This window comes from Terrapene carolina, unplaced genomic scaffold (assembly GCF_002925995.2).
Source record: "Terrapene carolina triunguis isolate 2854851 unplaced genomic scaffold, T_m_triunguis-2.0 Scaffold232, whole genome shotgun sequence".
Taxonomy (NCBI): domain Eukaryota; kingdom Metazoa; phylum Chordata; order Testudines; family Emydidae; genus Terrapene; species Terrapene triunguis.
This window is the reverse complement of record NW_020664583.1, coordinates 2,575,669-2,594,271: the sequence shown is the minus strand read 5'-3', so window position 1 is coordinate 2,594,271 and position 18,603 is coordinate 2,575,669. Positions and strand designations below refer to the sequence as shown.

The 18,603-nt window shown below is 43.6% G+C and overlaps 1 protein-coding gene across 3 annotated transcripts in view; it reads left to right on the top strand.

Annotated features, from left to right (window-relative positions):
• ATG7 (autophagy related 7) overlaps window positions 1-18,603 on the top strand; it is a 279,680-nt gene that overhangs the window by 245,247 nt on the left and 15,830 nt on the right. The gene's annotated exons all lie outside the window — the stretch shown is intronic.

Below are 18,603 nucleotides of genomic sequence, written 5' to 3'. Positions count from 1 at the left end.
TTTAACTCAAAGATACCCTATAAACAAACACTTGCCACATAACAGTGACAAGCACTGCATATCTCATAGGGCTCTGAGACTATTCTTTGATTACTCATTTGTTAGATTCCATTAAAGAATTGTTTGTATATTAGCCAGGTGTAAGGACAGTCTCAGTGATCATGCCTGTGTGTGTGTGTTTTGTCTGGAAAGGAGCTGGAAAGCCAGCAATGAGAACTGGCTGACCTATGTGGAAAGACACTGCACAGATGTTGTAACATCCTTCCCACCTTAGCAGACATGACTAAACACACTTTGTCTGTTCTGAACAATTAAGATGTTTGTCAAACCAAGTTCTCAGAGTGCGTAGGGCCCTGTGCAAGCTCCAGCATGTTCAAGAGTGATAGGAGAGATGTTACTCTGTGTAAAAGTATTACCTGTTACTGTTCTCTGCTTCTTTCTTACTTTTATACTATCATGCACAAAATAAAATACTTCTGGGCTGGTGTTGATTCCAATTCCCTTAGCGCAACGTTTACACTGTGCAACAAAGCAAACTTTGTTTTACTTGAAAATAAATATAAGAAAAACCAAAGATGTTTTTATGACCACCTAGTTTTCCTGCTAGCATGACTCAGAATACAGCTTCTTCTGCTAAGAGAGCTACATAACTCTAGCTTAGTGTAAAGGCCATTACAAGAAAATTTAGAGATCTAAAATGATAATCCACATGATATAAACAGAATTTAGGACAGATATTACATCAGTTGACGTCAGTAGGAATTTTGTCGTTAAATTAAATGGGTGCAGGTGAAGGATCATTATCTGTACCCGGAGAGTGCGTGTAAACACTTAGCATGAGTAATCATGAATTATGCAGAGGTTCTCAAGAGCATTAAGAGACAAATGAAAATTCAATTTATCAGGCTGAACAATACCTTCAATGATACTCAGTGAGGCCCTGGTCCTGGATCTGCATGGCTGGACCATTATGCCTTCCTGGAGCCTCATTGTGATCAGTGGGGCTAAACATGGGTTCAAAGGTGCTCCCACACACTGCCATTTACATGATAGGGGACCTTTACTTTACAGTAACAGCAGCAGAATTACCCTAATATTTCAATGACTGAGTATGGGATGTAGAATAATATTGAATTAGTGCTTCCCTGTGCATTATTAAACCCCGTTTAGTACGGTTTTGCAATCTTGGAACCCTGCTGAAAGCTGATACAGGAAGTGAAGTGAGGATTGTTGCTTGGGTAGACATAAAAACTTGTAAACGTTTCCTATAAAAATTAATGCTGCTTATTCATTTCAGCTGTAAAGATTGAAATTTGTAATTTAATTCAGCAGAGGTGTAGCACAGGCAGTGACATTTTAAACTTTCCTATATAGTCCCACCAATGTGCTTGTACCCTTATCTAAAGCAATCACTTTTATTAGTGGGGAAAGAATAGTTCTGTCTTGATAGCCATTCAACTCTTGACCATTCTGCTGAGGCAAGGGTGTCTAACTGAAGTTGTGTGGTGACAGTGATGATATAGACATGTTTCCACTAGGAATTGGAAACAGGCTACGTATCCACCATGTAAAACATTTTTATAGAGCATGGCACTAGGGAAAAAAATGTGAAACTTTTATCCCTGGGTAGGAGATTTTGAAATATCAAGCACTTTCAAAAGAAGCAACTTCAATTAATTTAGCATACAGCATCAAACCTGAGATAAGACTGTTGTCATCTATTTTAAAAATCCATCAGTAGCAGTTTACACTATAGAATTCCTTTCTATTTTGTTGATATTTTATTTGTAGCTTTGTAATGTACGTTGTGAGGATACAGAACCAGAAAGGCCAATAAGAGCACAAAGTCTCCCAGTTAGCAACGCCATCCCCCGAGTCCCCAGAGCAACAGTAAACAGAAACCACATTGTCTAGGAGGCAGCCATATGGGACTACAGACATAGTGCTCACCTCACTTAGTTTTCAGGAAACCACCCACTGTAGTGGGAGAGGTTTGGAGGGGGTCTATGGACTGAGCATAGGGCAGTGGCCAAAAGCCAGCAGATCCAGGGGATCCACAGGGAAGGCACACCAGACTTCAGAGGCTACAGCCACCCTGTAAATAGGAATTAATTCTGGCACCTACATCTTTTGAGAAGTCTGGGTCTGGTCAGAAGAACACTGGTCCCGTTCCCCAAAACTCCATGGAGAGAAGGCTCTCTGCAGATTTGAGTTTCGAGGGAGAGTTAGATAGCAGGACATCTCTCTTCTAGGCAGCCATGGAGTTTCACCCACATAGAGTTCACCTTGTGTAAATGGAGGAGACCGTCCTGACCCAGAATGTTAATGGTCACTTTTAAAAGCATGTAGATGAGCGAGTTATGCTGCATGACTCAGCCCATCCTCAGCTCATGTGGGGACTGTCAGGGCAGGTATTTCTCAATTAACCTCTCTGTCTCAGTTCATCTTCTAGTATTGAGAAAACTGTGTTTGTGCATGTTTCCTCAATTTACCATTCACTTAAACAGTAACAACACTTACTATGGTGCTTTAACAGGTTCTAAAACATGTATATGATAGTATATATAATTATTAGTATAATACTTTTATAAAATATATAATATTTTATTATTTGTATTATAGTAGCACTTAAAGGCTCCAACCAGGATTAGGATTTCATGCTGATAGACGTTATACAACACATGGAGAGAAACAGTTCCTTACCCGAAAATCCTACAATTTAAGGATGGACTTGGGTTAAGATTTTCAAAGCCTTGTAAGGCTTTGATTTCCTATGATGGTTATAACTCAGTCATGTGAGTAATGTGATCAACCCAAACTTCATGTTAGCTACTTCCATACTAGACAGTTTGCTGGAAAAGTTAGGGGATATGTTTATTTGGAAAGTTATCTGAATGCTCTATATGATACTCCTACTGTATTGTTTACTCTCTAGCTTTTGCCTGACCTCCTCTTTTCATCATCACTCTGTATGTTAGCTTAAGCCAAAATCAACCAAAACTAGGAAAAATGATTCCTAAGGATGGGTTTATGTTCTGACTTTCATGGGGGATGATTTTATTCTTGTTCGAGTGCTTGTTCATGTCCATTCCAATCAGGTGTGTGCGCGCACACATGCACGGTGACTGGAAGATTTTTCCCCTAGCAGCATCCGTCAGGCCGGTCTGGGCGCCCCCTGGAGTCATGCCTTCATGGCGCTCAATATAGAGCCCTGCCGACCCACCACCCCTTCAGTTCCTTCTTACCACCAGTGACATTGGCTGGAACTTCCCTTAGCCCTTGCTTAGCAAGCGCGTTCTATAGTACCTGTATATAGTATCCGTTATTAGTATTAGAGCTCTTAGTACAGAGTTGTTGGGGGTTCCCTCCTCCCCCATTCCGCCTCCCTGGAGCTGTGGTATGCCGTGGTCCCTGGGATTTAAAAACTGTGTGACCTGCGCAAAGCGCAAGCCGAAGAGCAATCCACACTCTTCGTGTTTACGATGTCTAGGGGAGGGCTATCAAAAGGATCGCTGTAAGATCTGCCGCGAGTTCCGCCCTAGAACTCCTAAAGAAAGGGAACAGTGGCTTAAGGTGATCCTCATGGAGGCAGCCCTACGCCCCCACTCTGACCCAGGCTCAGGGGACCCGGCTTCTAACGCGTCATCCTCGACATGGAGCGCCCCGGCATCATTGTCAAGCTCGGCGCTGAAAAAGGACTCATCCCTGGATGCTCGGCGCCAACATGGCACCTCACGAGTCCCAGCTGAGAGCAGGCACTGATCCCACTCACCGGTGCCTCAGAAGAAGAAGAAGCCGGACACCCACTCACCTCCGGCTAAATCCAGAGAAGGCAGACCCCAGGCCGGCCACAGCTCCAGATCCCCTACTGGGGCCGCATCGAATCTTGCCCAGGCAGTTGAGTCCGGGCCCCCCATGGTCGCCGGCCCCTACACAACAGCTACAGCTCCCTTTGATGCCGGAGGCTTACCAAGCCACTCGGGACCTCCTGCACCTTATGGTGCTGTTCTCGCCCCTGAGGAGGGAAGAACCTCCAGCCCTGGCGGACCAACCCCGCCCCCCAGTGCAGTCAAGAGGGAAGCTGGCTATTATGTCCAGGCACTCCCCCTCTCCATGTCCCTTGGCACCGGCCCACTCGGACAGAGAGCCTATCCACTCCCCGAGCTCTCAACACTCGAGTCACTGAGGCTCTGCTCCTCCATGGTCTTCAATCTCGGAGACCTCAGAGTCAGAGTCCGACTCCTATCGCTCCAGGAGAAGTAGGATCCATAGATGGAGGTCTGGGAGAGACAGGAGGGAGCCCCAGGCATGGCCTCCACAGTGGCAGAACCCACCACAGTGGCCCTTTTGGACCCCCGGGCTTTCCACGAAGGACAGGGAGGGACCCAAGGTCACCATTCCGCGGCATCTTCTGTGGCCTCAGCCACCTTCATCCCGCCATCGGCTATGCAGCTTCCCTCGGCATCTGCCCACACACCAATGCCTCTGACAGCGGCACCGTCGTTGACACCAGCACTGGATTCAACCCCGGCACCGCCCTTGGCAACATCCTCAGCACCGCTGACGCGCCCAACTTCCACACCGGCACCGTTGTCAACGTCGACTACGGCGCAGGCACTGATGGCCCTGGTGCCAATGCCGGCAAGGGGTCCTCCGTCTTCGTCGGCACAGACAAGGGGACTGGCACTGGCTCAATCGACGGTTCCTCCCGTCGTACTGATGACGGCGCCATCACTTGGTTCGGCGTCTGTAGCCCTGGCACTGTTGAGCGCACCATTGGCACCGACACTGCCCCGAGAGTCAAGGGATCCCCTGGGGGCAGATGGCAGGGAGCATCTGCTACTTATAAGTGCTTCCTCTTTATCATCACCTGATGAAGCATTGGTGGGAACAGCCTTAGCCCCAGCACTCGAGGACAACAGAGTGCTGCAGCAGTTACTGCGCAGGGCTGCTCAGGGTCTGGGCATTAAGGTCGAGGAGGTAGTCGAGGAGGCTGATCCCATTGTGGACATCCTCGCCCCCTCAGGACCTTCCCTTATTGCCCTTCCACTCATCAAAACCATTGTGGACACGACCAAGACCCTGTGGCAGACCCCAGCTTCCTTGCCGCCCACTGCCAAGCACAATGAGAGACGTTATTTCGTGCCCTCCTGAGGGTTCGAACATTTATACTCCCACCCACCCCCCTGACTCTCTTGTTGTGGACGCTGCTAACCAGCGTGAGAGACAGGGTTTCCAAGGGCCCTCCCCAAAAAATAGGGAGGCTAAGAGTCTAGACCTTTTTGGGAGAAAGGTCTATTATACAGGGAGCCTGCAACTCCGTATTTCGAACCAACAGGCCATTGTCAGCAGGTACTCATATAACACCTGTGCGGCGATGGCCAAATTTACAGAGCTCCTCCCTTCGGACTCCCGAACCGAGTTCTTGTCCTTGGTGGAGAGGGGAAGCTAGTCTCCCGGGCTTCCCTCCAGGCTGCATTTGTCGCTGCAGATGCCGCCACTAGGATCATGGTGACTGGGATCGCCCTGAGGAGGGGCTCCTGGCTCCAAGTATTGGGGCTCCCTTACGAGGTCCAGCAAACTATTCAGGACCTCCCATTTGAGGGCGAGACTTTTTTTCTGAAAAGACAGACAAGAGTCTGAAAAGACTGAAAGACTCATGAGTCATCCTCAAGTCATTGGGCCTGCACGCTCCTGCCACACAGCGGAGACACTTCTGACCGCAACCTCCTCTGAGATTCCATCAGCAGAACCGACAGTACGGCTCTTGGAGGAGGAACAGGAGTGGCAGGAGGAGGCAACACCCATCCTCAGGCCAGGGCTCTGGCCAGCCCAAGCGGCCCTCTGGCCCTAAACCGGCCTTTTGAAGCTGCGGTCGGGGACAGCGCACCAGATCAGAGACTGGATCTACCCCGCCTTACCTTTTCCTCCCGACTATCCCTTTTCTACCGTTCATGGTCCTGTATCGCTTCGGACCGCTGGGTGCTCCGCACGGTAGAGAAGGGATACTCTATCCAATTCTGTGCCCTCCCACCCTTCCACCCCACTTCCCAGTCCCTCTTCAGTGACCCTTCTCACAAGCAACTCCTCATCCAGGAGGTGCAGTTTCTCCTATCGCTAGGGGCAGTGGAGGAGGTTCCTTAGGAGCACAGGGGCGCAAGGGCTTCTATTCCTGGTATTTCCTAATACCGAAAGCTAAAGGCTGCCTCAGGCCTATCCTGGACCAGTGAGAACTCAACAAGTTTATAAAGAAACTCAAGTTCTACATGGTCTCCTTGGCCTCCAACATCCCCTCACTAGATCCAGCAGACTGGTATGCCGCCCTCAACTTGAAGAATGCATATTTTCACATCGCAATCACAGCCCCACAGGAAGTTCCTCAGGTTTGTGGTCAACGGTACCCACTACAAATTTACTGTCCTCCCGTTTGGCTTGTCAGCAACACCTCAAGTCTTCACCAAGTGCATAGTAGTCGTCTCTGCTTTCTTGCGGAGGCACCAGGTACAAGTGTTTCTGTACCTCGATGACTGGCTGATCAAAGGCTGCTCCAGGACCCAAGTGGAAGCTCAGGTCACATTTATGAGAGCCACCTTTTACAGCCTGAGTATACTCCTAAACGAAGCGAAATTGACTCTGTCTCCCATCCAGAGGATAGAGTTCATAGGCGCAGTACTGGACTCAACCCAAGTGAGGGCATACCTGCCACAGGCGAGGTTTCAGGCCCTCAATGACATAATCTGAGGTGTCATGCAGTTACCCACCACTATAGTGAGAAACTGCCTGAAACTTCTCAGGCACATGGCTGCTTGTACTTACGCGGTGCAGCACACCAGACTCAGGCTTCGACCGCTCCAGACATGGCTTGCATCTGTGTATCGCCTAGCCTGAGACACCTTGGAGAGGCTCGTGACCCTGCCTTGCTTGGTTCTCGACTCCCTCCGGTGGTGGATCGATGATCAGGAGATGTTCTCGGGTTCCCTTTGCTGCCCCACAGCCATCTCTATCGTTGGTGATGGATGCATCAGACTTGGGCTGGGGAGCTCATCTGGGAGATCGCAGAACTCAAGGCCTTTGGTTGCAAGCAGATCTGGGTCTCCACTTCTCGTAACTGTTGTTCTTCAAGATGTGTTGTTCATGTCCATTCCAATACCCACCCTCCTTTCCTTCTGTTGAAGTAGCCGGCAAGAAGGAACTGAAGGAGTGGTGGGTCGGCAGGGCTCTATATTGAGTTGGGTTTGAGGCATCTAATTTTTTTATTTTTCGGGGTGTGGTTTGCAGATTGTTGGATTTTTTTTAAATTTTTGTATTTGGTATGGTTTTGCTTTGTTGTTTAACTATGAAAATGTTGTTTCTATCTAATCAAAGAGGATTTAGCATGACAGTTTAAAGGAAGACACAATGACAGTCTCCCTAGAAAAATGCTGCGTAGTTGATACTTTACATAGGCAAAGAAGAATTGCTACCATTTAGAATCTAAACGGTTCTCAAAATTTAGTAAGCCAAGGACCCCTTTTTTATTTAAAATTTTGTTGCAGACCCCCAAGCCCTCCTCTCAGCCCCAGGCCCAGCCCCCATTGCACCCCTTCCCACCAGGCCCCAACCCCTCCCACCTCTTCCCACCCCCGGTTGACCCACGCCCCTCCTCTTCCCTGCCTCTTTCCACCTAAACTGCTCTTGCTGCAGTTTAAGCCCATTGCTTCTTGTTCTATCCTTAAGGGCTAAGCAGAATAATTTTTCTCCCTCCTCCTTTTAACAGCCTTTTATGTACTTGAAAACTTATGTCCCCTCTGTCTTCTCTTTTCCAGACAAAACAAACCCATTTTTTTCAATCTTCCCTCATAGATCATGTTTTCTAGACCTTTAATCATTTTTGTTGCTCTTCTCTGGACTTTCTCCAATTTGTCGACATCTTTCCTGAAATGTGGCACCCAGAACTGGACGCAATACTCCAGTTGAGGCCTAATCAGCATGGAGTAGAGCGGAAGAATAACTTCTCTTGTCTTCCTTACAGCACTCTTGCTAATACATCCCAGAATGATGTTTGCATTTTTCCCCAACAATGTTACACTACTGACTCATTTTTAACTTGTGGTCCACAGTGACCCTCAGATCCCTTTCTGCAGTACTCCTTCCTAGGCAGGATTCCCATTTTGTATGTGTGCAACTGATGGTTCCTTCCTAAGTGGAGTACTTTGCATTTTTCCTCATTGAATTTCATCCCATTTTCTTCAGACAATTTCTCCAGTTTGTCCATATAACTTTGAATTTTAATCCTATCCTCCAAAGCACTTGCAATCCCTCCCAGCTTGGTATCGTCAGCAAACTTTATAAGTGTACTCTCTATGCCATTATCTAAATGATAGATGAAGAGAATGTTGAACAGAATGGACCTAGAACTGATCCCTGCAGGACCCCACTCAATGTGCCCTTCTAGCTTAAATGTGAACCACTGATAACTACTCTCTGGCAACAGTTTTCCAACCAGTTATGCACCCACCTTATAGTAGCTCCATCTAGGTTGTATTTCCAAAGCCAAGTTTTAGTGGCTACGGGTATTTTTTGAAAGAGGAAGAAACTGCTCTTGACTTAAAGAAAAATTCTTTTGCTGGATGATCTACAGACATGTAACAAAGAAAACAGCTCCCCCCCCCCCCCCCCCCCCGAGCTTAGGTGCCAGAGGGGATGCACCTTGTAGTCTGAACAGACAAATAGTTTGTGGGATGAGTGGAAGGATATGTAAATCTTGGCCTGCCACTTGTCTAACCAGTTCCAGATGGAAGTGATTTGTAGGCATCACATCAGCAGAGTTAAGATTTAAAGAGGGATTTAAGAGCGCAAGGTATATGAATTTTGGTAGAGAGCTGTTCCTATGCATGTGGGGCAGCACAAGGAAAGTGCAGAGGTGACTGAAGGAGAAGTAGGCAATTGAGAGTCTCGTTAATGGCAGGTAAACGTGGGGGTCAATAGCTCAAAAATCTAGCAAATCAGATAGGTATTTGGGGCTAAATGGTGAAGAGATAGGGTTGCCAGGTGTCCAGTTTTCGTCCGGAACACCTGGTTGAAAAGGGACCCTGTCCGCTCTGGTCCAGGCTCGTACAAGTCCGATTGGCGGCGCAGTGGGGGCCCGGGGCGAAGGCAAGCTCCTGCCCTGCCCTTGCCCTGTGCTGCTCCCGGAAGTGGACGCCAGGTCCCTCCGGCCCCTAGGTGCTGGGGTGACCAGGAAGGCTCCACGCACTGCCCCCACCCCAGTACTGGCTCTGCAGCGCCCATTGGCCAGGAACCGTGTCCACGGGGGGTGGCGCCTGCAGACATGAAGGCAGCACACACCACGCAGAGCTGCCTGGCCGCCCATTCTCCTAGAGGCCGCAGGGACCTGGAGGTCGCTTCCTCGGAGCCACAGTAAGCGCCACCAGGATCCTGCACACCAATCTCCTGCCCCAGCCCGGAGTCCCATCCTGCACCTCAAACCCCTCATCCGAGGCCCCACCCCCAGCCGGAGCCCACATCCCCCCACACATGGGCGTGGCCTATAGAAGGAGCAGGGGGTGTTCGTTTTTCTGTGATTAGAAAGTTGGCAACTCTACGAAGGGACTGAAGTCAAATACAGGAAGCTTGTGTTTGATATGGTGTAAAAGGCGGACTCAGAAGAGAGGGATGATATGGTTAGAATGCAGAGCCCAAAAACATGATTCTAGCTGCAACATTTTGAATAGATTTGAGGGGGAGATGTCTGTAATCTAGGCACAAGATAATGTGGGCCTTTACAAACATGTTAACAGTCTTGACAGTCAGAAAGTCAGTCCTGGAAATGTTTGTGTAGATAGAAGCGGCATGACTTGGACATTTCCTGGATGTGTGGCTCCAAACAAGAGCAAAGTCAAAGGTGATGTCCTGATTATGGACTTCAGTGACTGGAAAGATGGTGATGTTGGTGGAGATTTTCTAAGGCACAAATCTTCTCCAACATCACAATTTTCCCAGTAACGCAGGCCCATAATCTGGGCATCCTCTTGACTGCACTTTCTCGCCCGCATTTATACCTTTTGAAAATCTCCTTCATTATCCATGGAAAATCTTTCCTTGTTATCTACCCACAGAAAAATGGAGAGGGGGAAGTCTTGGGAGTTGAGAAGATCACTAGTTCAGTTTTGGCCTCATTGAACTTTTTATAACACTTTTTTAAAGGTTATATAGAATTGTAGTTTATTTAACATACCCTAAGTGAGGCATCAGAATGAAGTTTCTTAATTATAATGTGTTAGATAGATTTAAAACAAAAAAATTTTTTTTTACAATTTTTGTAACCAGGTTCTGGACACCAGAACATTTAACCCATAGAAGGTGTGTTCTGTTTTTCAGAGAAATGAAAGAAGTACAACTCCTCTGATCTGCCAGTGATTATGTTTTTGAAAAGTACTGACCTGGGAGGAAAAAACTTACAATGCTCTAGTGTTTTTAAACCTTTTCCTTCACACAATTGGTGAATAAAAACTTAATGCTGTATGCCTTTCTGTAAGGGTAGTCCCTGGAGCCAAAGGATTTGTAGGGTTGGAAGAAGTTTGTGAAACTGAAAGGGGTCAAGAATCAAATGGACATATATGGAATTGCAAACCAGAATACAGCGTTTTAATGGATACATTGTAGCAAGAGTACACAAATGTACACAAAACAAGATCTATATTTAGGGAACTGGGTTGTATGTTGCCAAAGTAAAGAGATGGATGATCAGAGTAGTTCTTGTAAGCTGTTTATTTTGGATAGAATCATTTGCCAGTCTAAGTCCTCACATTGCAGCTATACAGTACCATCTTGTGCTTCCCTGAATCCCACATATTCAAATTAACCTTCTGAAAATGCTTATTAGAAAGTTTGTCATTTTCAACAGAGAAGTCACAAATGATAGTCTTCTGCTTCTCTTCTTAGTACATATAAAGGTTCTTCTATGGTTTAGATTGCACCGATTCTTCAGGTTTTGTTCTGAACAAAAAATAATTCAGATTTTTTTTTATTTCCATCTACAATAATATTAATATTTTAAAGACCCCAAAGTGCTTTACAAACTGATAAACAAACAAGTATCACTTTATTCACTACTAAAAAGCAGCCCAGTCTAGCAAAAAGTGCAATGGAATCTTAAATGACTGCAAATGATTAGGACAGGGGTGTCAAACTCATTTCATAGAGAGGACCTGATCTGATACCCTGCCACTTGGCGTGGGCTAATTTTGCTAGATCGCTGAGCAGCATTGCTGGTTGGTCATTCAGAACAAACTAATGTTCCTTGCTGAGATTCAGACCCAACCTCATGTATACATGAGGAGGAGACTGCTACGGGTCGACCACAGTCATCTTAAAAAAAGAAATGTATGTCTTGTCTGGGCTACAGGTGTATGACTTGTAGAGTGCACTGGTATATTGTTCTCTAACTCCCCTGTATGGACCCTGCTAGCACACACTAAATATTCTGTAGAATGCATTGATGTAATCCTGTTTGAAACCAGGACAACATCAATGCACACTACCGGGGTCTACATGTGGGGGAGTTAAGAGCCCGACACACTGATGCGCTTTACAAATCACACCCCCGTAACCTCTTGTAGTGCAGACTTCAGGGTTGTGTAGGCAATTCATGGCAAGTCAACAGGCCAGATGAAACTGTTCCACAGGCCAGATCTGTCCCTTGGGCCATATGTTTGGCATCCCTGGACTACTGCCTTCTTTTTGAATATCATCTGAAAGCCAGTATCACATGCAATTCCTGAGCATGGTGGTGTGGACACTAAATCAGAAGGAAAACTGCTATCTAGTGAATCTACAACAATGCTTTTTGGAACAATAGAGGGGTTCTCTGGAGCTCTCCCAATCAAATGCTGGCTTGGCCTGACACGCCATCAGGTGAGTGATCTGACAAGATCACAACCCACGATGGTGTAACTGCAAGCTCTGCTATATTTTGTATAATGCATACTTATAAAAAGATGTTTGGTAAAACAGACATCATGTTTAAATTATAATACTGTTTTGTGGAAAATGAGGGAGCATCATTTTGCAAATATATTTCCATTCTTTTGAATTACTTGGGGAGTGGGAGCGGTTTGTGAACAAAGTGTGAGATTGAAGATAACATGGAATTAGGGCTGCAAAAAAGGAATAACAGTCTTAATAGTGCAGATATCTGCTGGCAATATTATGATGTATTTTATAGAAAATTCATGTTGCAGCCGTCATGAATATTTCCATTTCAGGCACACACTAAATACATTTGGAGCCCTAAGATCAAACTATTAAAAGTAGCTTCTCACACCATCATTCACAGTGGGATTAATGTGTTCTTTCTACATTCCCTGTTGATCCAATAAAATGAATATAATTGCATTCATATAACCGTCAAAAAGATCAAAGTAGTCCCATGTGGGGGAGGGAGGACTCTGAGCCAAAACAAGCTGTTTGGCTTGTAAGCAATTGGAAGTCTTTAAGGTGCTGAAGAACATCTGCAACATACTCTGCAATACAGCGCTATGGAGTGTGGTTTGTTACACTATGCATGTAACTATGATAGTGTAGAAATAGTACATGTGTTACAGCACTTCAGTAGGCTTGTGTGAACTGAATAGATTCAGTTTTAATAAAAAAAAATTCTTCAGCAAGACAGTTGTTACTAATGGATTGGGTCTATTTCATTTCTCCTCTTGCAAAATCAGTTTCCAATGTACTCCAAATAATGTAGTACAACAAAACATGTAGGTACCTGTTTATTCTTAATTGGTAAGTTAGTCACTACAGTTAAAGAAACAAATCATTTAGGGTGTTCAGAAAGGCCATATCTAAATGCATTAGAAGAAAAAATATTGACAGTTTGAAATAAAGTTCATCTATAAAACCAGCAACTGGTTAAAGAGTAGCTTTGCTAGTGCACTCTTTAAATGAAAATAAGACCAACAGGAGAACAAGTGGGTTTCCACTTTGTTAAAACAGCTCTAGGGGGACAGATAAAGAAAGGAAAGGGAAAAAGGGAAGATTAAATAAGGAGCTTTGTTAGCTAGGTCATATAAAGTATTTGCAAAAGACCTGTTAACCCTACAGATGTTGAACTTAACAGATCAAAAAATCTGAAGCATTTTTAAAGAGGCTACAGAGTCACGTCAGACTCTCCTCTGTTCAATACTGGTGTGGAGATAAGTGTCTTACTAATAATTTTCAATGGCCATGTTTGTTTAGTAGTTTCCCTATTAATGGAAATGATTGGTATAAAAGCAGGTCTGTGAATTGTGGAACCTTGTAATTGATTCTGTGGTGGGCTTGTGTCCTGAGGCGATAGCGACATTTTAAAGTAAACTTGAGGTTGATTATAATCTGTAGAGAATGCTAGTAAATAGCTTGTCTCTAATACATGTTCATAACAAATATTCCAGATACTGGACCTAATGTCCAAAGAGGGTTATATTACACTAGTGCACAGTATGTTTTTTTCATGTTAATGTTCTATTTAAAGGAATAGGGATGCAGTAGAACTAAGTCCAATGTAACTCTCGGTCTATGGTATTTCTAGGATGCCCATCATAGTATCTAAACGCTTATTAGCTGAGCTATCTCGGATGTCATCATCTCCCTACCAATAGGTAAAGAATTTTATCCTGTTTTACAAATACAGTTTTCCAAGGAGTAAAAATGAGCAAAGGGGGAAATAGACATTTTTATATATGATTTTAATAAAAACACACGTTTTCTTTTCTAAGGTCTGCAAGTATCTTCAAATGTGTTAAATGAAACACAGGAATACTCTGAATTAAGTCCTACCTGCACCTTTATTTAGATTTTGTAAGATCCCAAGCTACCTGAATTCACTCTCTTATTTTCCACTGATATAATCAGAAACCATCTTACTTTGTAGCTACTTGAACAGCATGATATAAACAGCATTGAGAGCAGTGTGCTATATAAATATCAGGAGATATTGATGGGACCACTGGAAGCTACAAAAGCGATGCTTGTCTTGTGACATTATCCAAACTCTTAAGATATTTGGATATTGTTTTTCAGGTTTTCTGGGCTGTTTTATATATACCTGTCAAAGACATCACATGAATTTAACAAGAGAAAACATGTTTATATTAAAATAGCACACAAAATGTCCCTATGCAAGATGACCTAACAATTCAATACAAAACAATATCATGGGATGTTTGTATCAATCAATTCCATTAGATATTACAGCTATTTGAATTGTGAGCAATGTCCTAATGGGGGTAGGAGATGAGAAGGGTCCATATTATTTATTTATGATTGAATGATTTAAAAAAACTTTTTTAAAAAAATGTATTTGTTTCTACATCTCCATTTTATGGCACATAGAATGTAATTGTCCAAATCAGAAGTCAGCCATAGCACAGGGTTGACATCCTTGTTCTTGGGGGAAATGACAAATGATCTTTTTTAGTTCCTTCCATCATTATCTGGGTTTTGTTTTTTATCTGAAAATGGCCCTGTGCTCCCTACTCGATCATCACCACTTCCTGTGGAGCCTGTGGGTTTTTGGTTTTTAGGTGGGGATTTATTATTGATGGGGAGGGCAGAGGAGAGAAGCTTCCCATCCTCCCATTCAGAGGGGTCTTTACAGTGTAATACCTGGCACTCTCCCTTCACCACACCTTCATCACAGGGGCTGACTACATGGGTTGACAGTGTCAATCTCTACCCAGTAATCCATCTGAGTCCTCACCAGGGGTGAGGAGAGCAGGACAATTACCTCCCCTGTCTTACGCACAGCATTCCTGTTAATACACACCAAAATGATATTAGCCTTTTTTGCAACTGCATCACATTGTTGACTCATATTCAATTTGTGATCCATTACAGTCCTTGGATAGTTTCAGCAGGACTACCACCTAGTCAGTTATTCCCCATTTTGTAGTTGAGCATTTGATTTTTCCTTCCTAAGTAAAGTACTTTCTTATCTTTATTGAATTTCATCTTGTTGAATTCAGACCAATTCTCTAATTTGTCAAGGTCTTTTTGAATTTTAATTCTGGCCTCCAAAGTGCTTGCAACCACTCCCAGCTTGGGGTCATCCAGCAAATTTTGTAAACATACTCTCCACTGTGTTATCTTAAACATTAATAAAAATGTTTAATAGTACTAGATCCTAGTCTGACCCCTGTGGGATCCCACTAGATATCCTCTCCTGATTTCACAGCAAACCATTGGCAATGATGATTGACAGTTACATGAGCTATCAAGGGTTTTCATTCCCTTCCTGGCTATTTCATTCCTCGTAGCCATCACCTTGGCCAGGAGAGTTGAGGAGCTTGGATGGCTGATCCACCATACACAGTGTCCTATTAAGATAAGATGACACCACACCCTCACTTCCTGCCTAAAGTTTTTTCAGAATTCCACATTAATTAGGAGATTCACTTACTGGTGCTTCACCCCAAGCCTCCATACAATGCACATAAAAAGAGTCTCACTTTTTACCTAAGCAGGTTTAGACCCTTTGGGGCTTCTCCTCAACTCTTCATCTCAATTGCACAAAGAATTAAAGGACATACAATTTCCACACAACGGCTGTCTGTATGGGTTACCGGGTGCATCCTATCCTTCTATGAAACTGGGTTTCATCCAAGGGTAATTGGTCACTCCGTTAGATCTTGATCTATATCTGTGACTCTCCTGAAAAATATACCTATCTCAGACATCTATAAGGCAGCCACCTGCTCTTCATCACACACATTTTCTCATCGCTGCTCTCTTATGCCTGCTTCCAGAGCTGATGCTTTCGATGATGCTGTTCCATGATCTGTATTGAATCCACTTCCTCAGCCCCTTCCTCCATGATGGAGGTACTGGTTGGGAGACTCCTGAGCACTCAAAGGGACACTGCACAAAGGAGGAAGAGTAGTTACTTGCCTTATGCAGTTTCTCGAGTTCTTCAAGATGCGTGGACCTGTGGGGGCTCCACTACCCACCCTCAGCCTCAAAGTCTCTTGTTGGACTTGGTTGAGAAGAAACTGAAGTGGTGGCAGGTCCACTCCTCCAATATACTCTTGTGTTGGAACACATGGGTATCCAGGCTGCAGGTACGGACCTGCAGACACAGCTGACAAAAATTTCCAATCAAGAGTGCATGCATGTGCACACATCCTGACATGGAGCTCCCATTGGGGGGACACATCTCGAAGAACTCCAGTAACTGTACAAGGTAACCTCTCCTTTCTATGTATATATTTCTTTTTTTCCCCCTTAGTTGTTTCCCCCCTAATTTTTCTTTGGAATAAGCCAAAATTCTGATTTATCCTAAGGACCAAAGTCTGTGCTGGCTGATGCCCCCCCCCCCCCCCCCCCCCCGCACACACACACACAATCTCATTGAAATTGATGGGATTGCACACTGCAAATCAGGTCAGAATTTGGCTCTAAGTATTTTTTTCATATGATCTAGACACCCTATTTTTTCTTAATTTGAGATTCAGATTCTCATTAGAGTTTTAAGGAGAATTTCAAATGAGAAGTTGTCCTAGATGGATAAGAAATTTCAAAATACCCCTTATATATGAAATATATTAGTTCATATTCCAGTATGTAACATTGTTAGTTTCAAAAAAACTATATGCAAGGGTTGTGAACCATTTAGGTAATAGGAGGATGGACAGATCCCATATTGGAATAGTAAGCACTCATGTTTTCATAGTCAGTGAGTCACCTTCATTGATTAAATGTGAATAATTTATTCTGGAAACCCAACTGTGAACAGTCTTTTCATTGCCAAGGATTCTGTGCTCTGAAAAATAGTTTGCAGGTCTCAGATGAAAGGTGTGTGTCATAAAGTGAGTTTCAAAGATGTAGTGAAAGAGGACAAGCACTTGATTTATGCCAAAAACAAATGAAGTGTGTTATAATGGGGAAAAAAAGATCTGTTTCCTCTGTAGAAATAGTAATAGTTACACTGATGTATTAATTTACCTTCAAAATATGTTATAAGAGACCATGGACCATCAAAGATAAGTTTGTATTCACACCTACATTATTCATCTTTTTTTCTTTCAGGCTTTGTGTGTAGTAAAAACAGTTCAGTAAGTTCAGAGTATTATTATTATTTACTTTATTTATTTTGATATATGAAGTGGGCACCCGTTAGACAAGGATTGAAGTGAAAATTTGAATATGTGGAAAGTTCACACTACAGTACTGTTATATATGGCAATGTTATTAACTAAGGAAAACTCCAGCTACTACTTTTAAGATCTGTCTATTTATCTCTCTTGTGTTTTTTCTAGTTCTCATTTGATTTAAATGTTCAGATGCCAAGAGGCTTGTACTTGGACACCATGGGATCAAAACGCTCATTGACTTAAGTAGAGCCAATAGTTCACCTTTGTGGTATTACATGTGATGTGTTGTATGTAGGTTTTAGTTTTTCTTTTTCAAACCGGCATAGCACATCTCCAGTGTAAAGTATCTGTGGTAGAAATATATAGCCCTTGCATTATCTTTTTCTTTTTGTTTAAATGAGTCAGAGTTTGTGTTCAGAGGGTCTGTATAAGGACTAAGTGTAATAGTAAAATTCTTTTCATTTCAATCTGACTTTGAATATTGTTCAAAGAAATGTTCTGATTGGCTAGTTGACTTCTTTGGCGATATCATAACTATGTTTAAAATTCTCCACAAAGCACAATTAGGAATCACCAGATCATCAAATCTACTTGAGTTCTGAGTTCTGTTTGACTCCAGGTTTTGAAAGCCAGCATGATAGACTCTGTACTAGATAAGTTCCTATTAAGAAAACATCACTCCAACAAAATAAACACGGTGGCCTGGAAAATAGCATTTTCAGTACTAAAGCACCCCTGGAGAATAAGTCCCCTCTGTTTTCTGGGTGTTTTGTTTTTGTTTCTGTGGTTTTGGGGGGGGGGGAAGGGTTGTTTTCATTTTGTTTTTTTGGTTTCTTTGTTTGCTTTGCTTTTCCTGTTGTCATAAGATGTTAGGGCAGAAACATTTAAAAAAATAGTAGATGTATTTTTCACCTCTTTGTCTATTGAGGTTTTTTAATGGTGGTTTTGAAGTAAATAACATGCTTTTTTGTAAATGTATACTTGGTATTGTGACACCGTGAAGCCCAGGCTTTTCCGTATTTTGTGTAGAAGTGATTGCATGCCCTTTAACTGAAGAATCAGAAGTGCTTAATACCATATCCTGTAGTTAGCCATTTAGATTTCTCTCCTATTCCTAGCCTCTCTGAGAGCTTCTAATGTGGTGCTTACATCCAAATTGTTATAGCCCATGCTCAGAGGGATGAACTAATGCCACTTAAGTACAGCAGAAATGCCCATCACGGCTGACAAGTCATGTCACAGACTCTATCATGCATCAGGGTATGAACCCAGAACAAAGCTAAGCACTTTATATTTATGTCATTAGTACTCCTTTTACAGCTGCCTTCTTGCTGCTCATTTACTTTTGTTCCTGGGGGCAAAAAGGGGATGGGGAAATTGCAAAATATTTAATGTGCTCAGGACACATTTTCAATGCTAATAAGATTAAGTGTCATGCTTCTTCATGTGGTAAATATACATGACAGATGAAAGCAGGGTGCTGAACTTGATAATT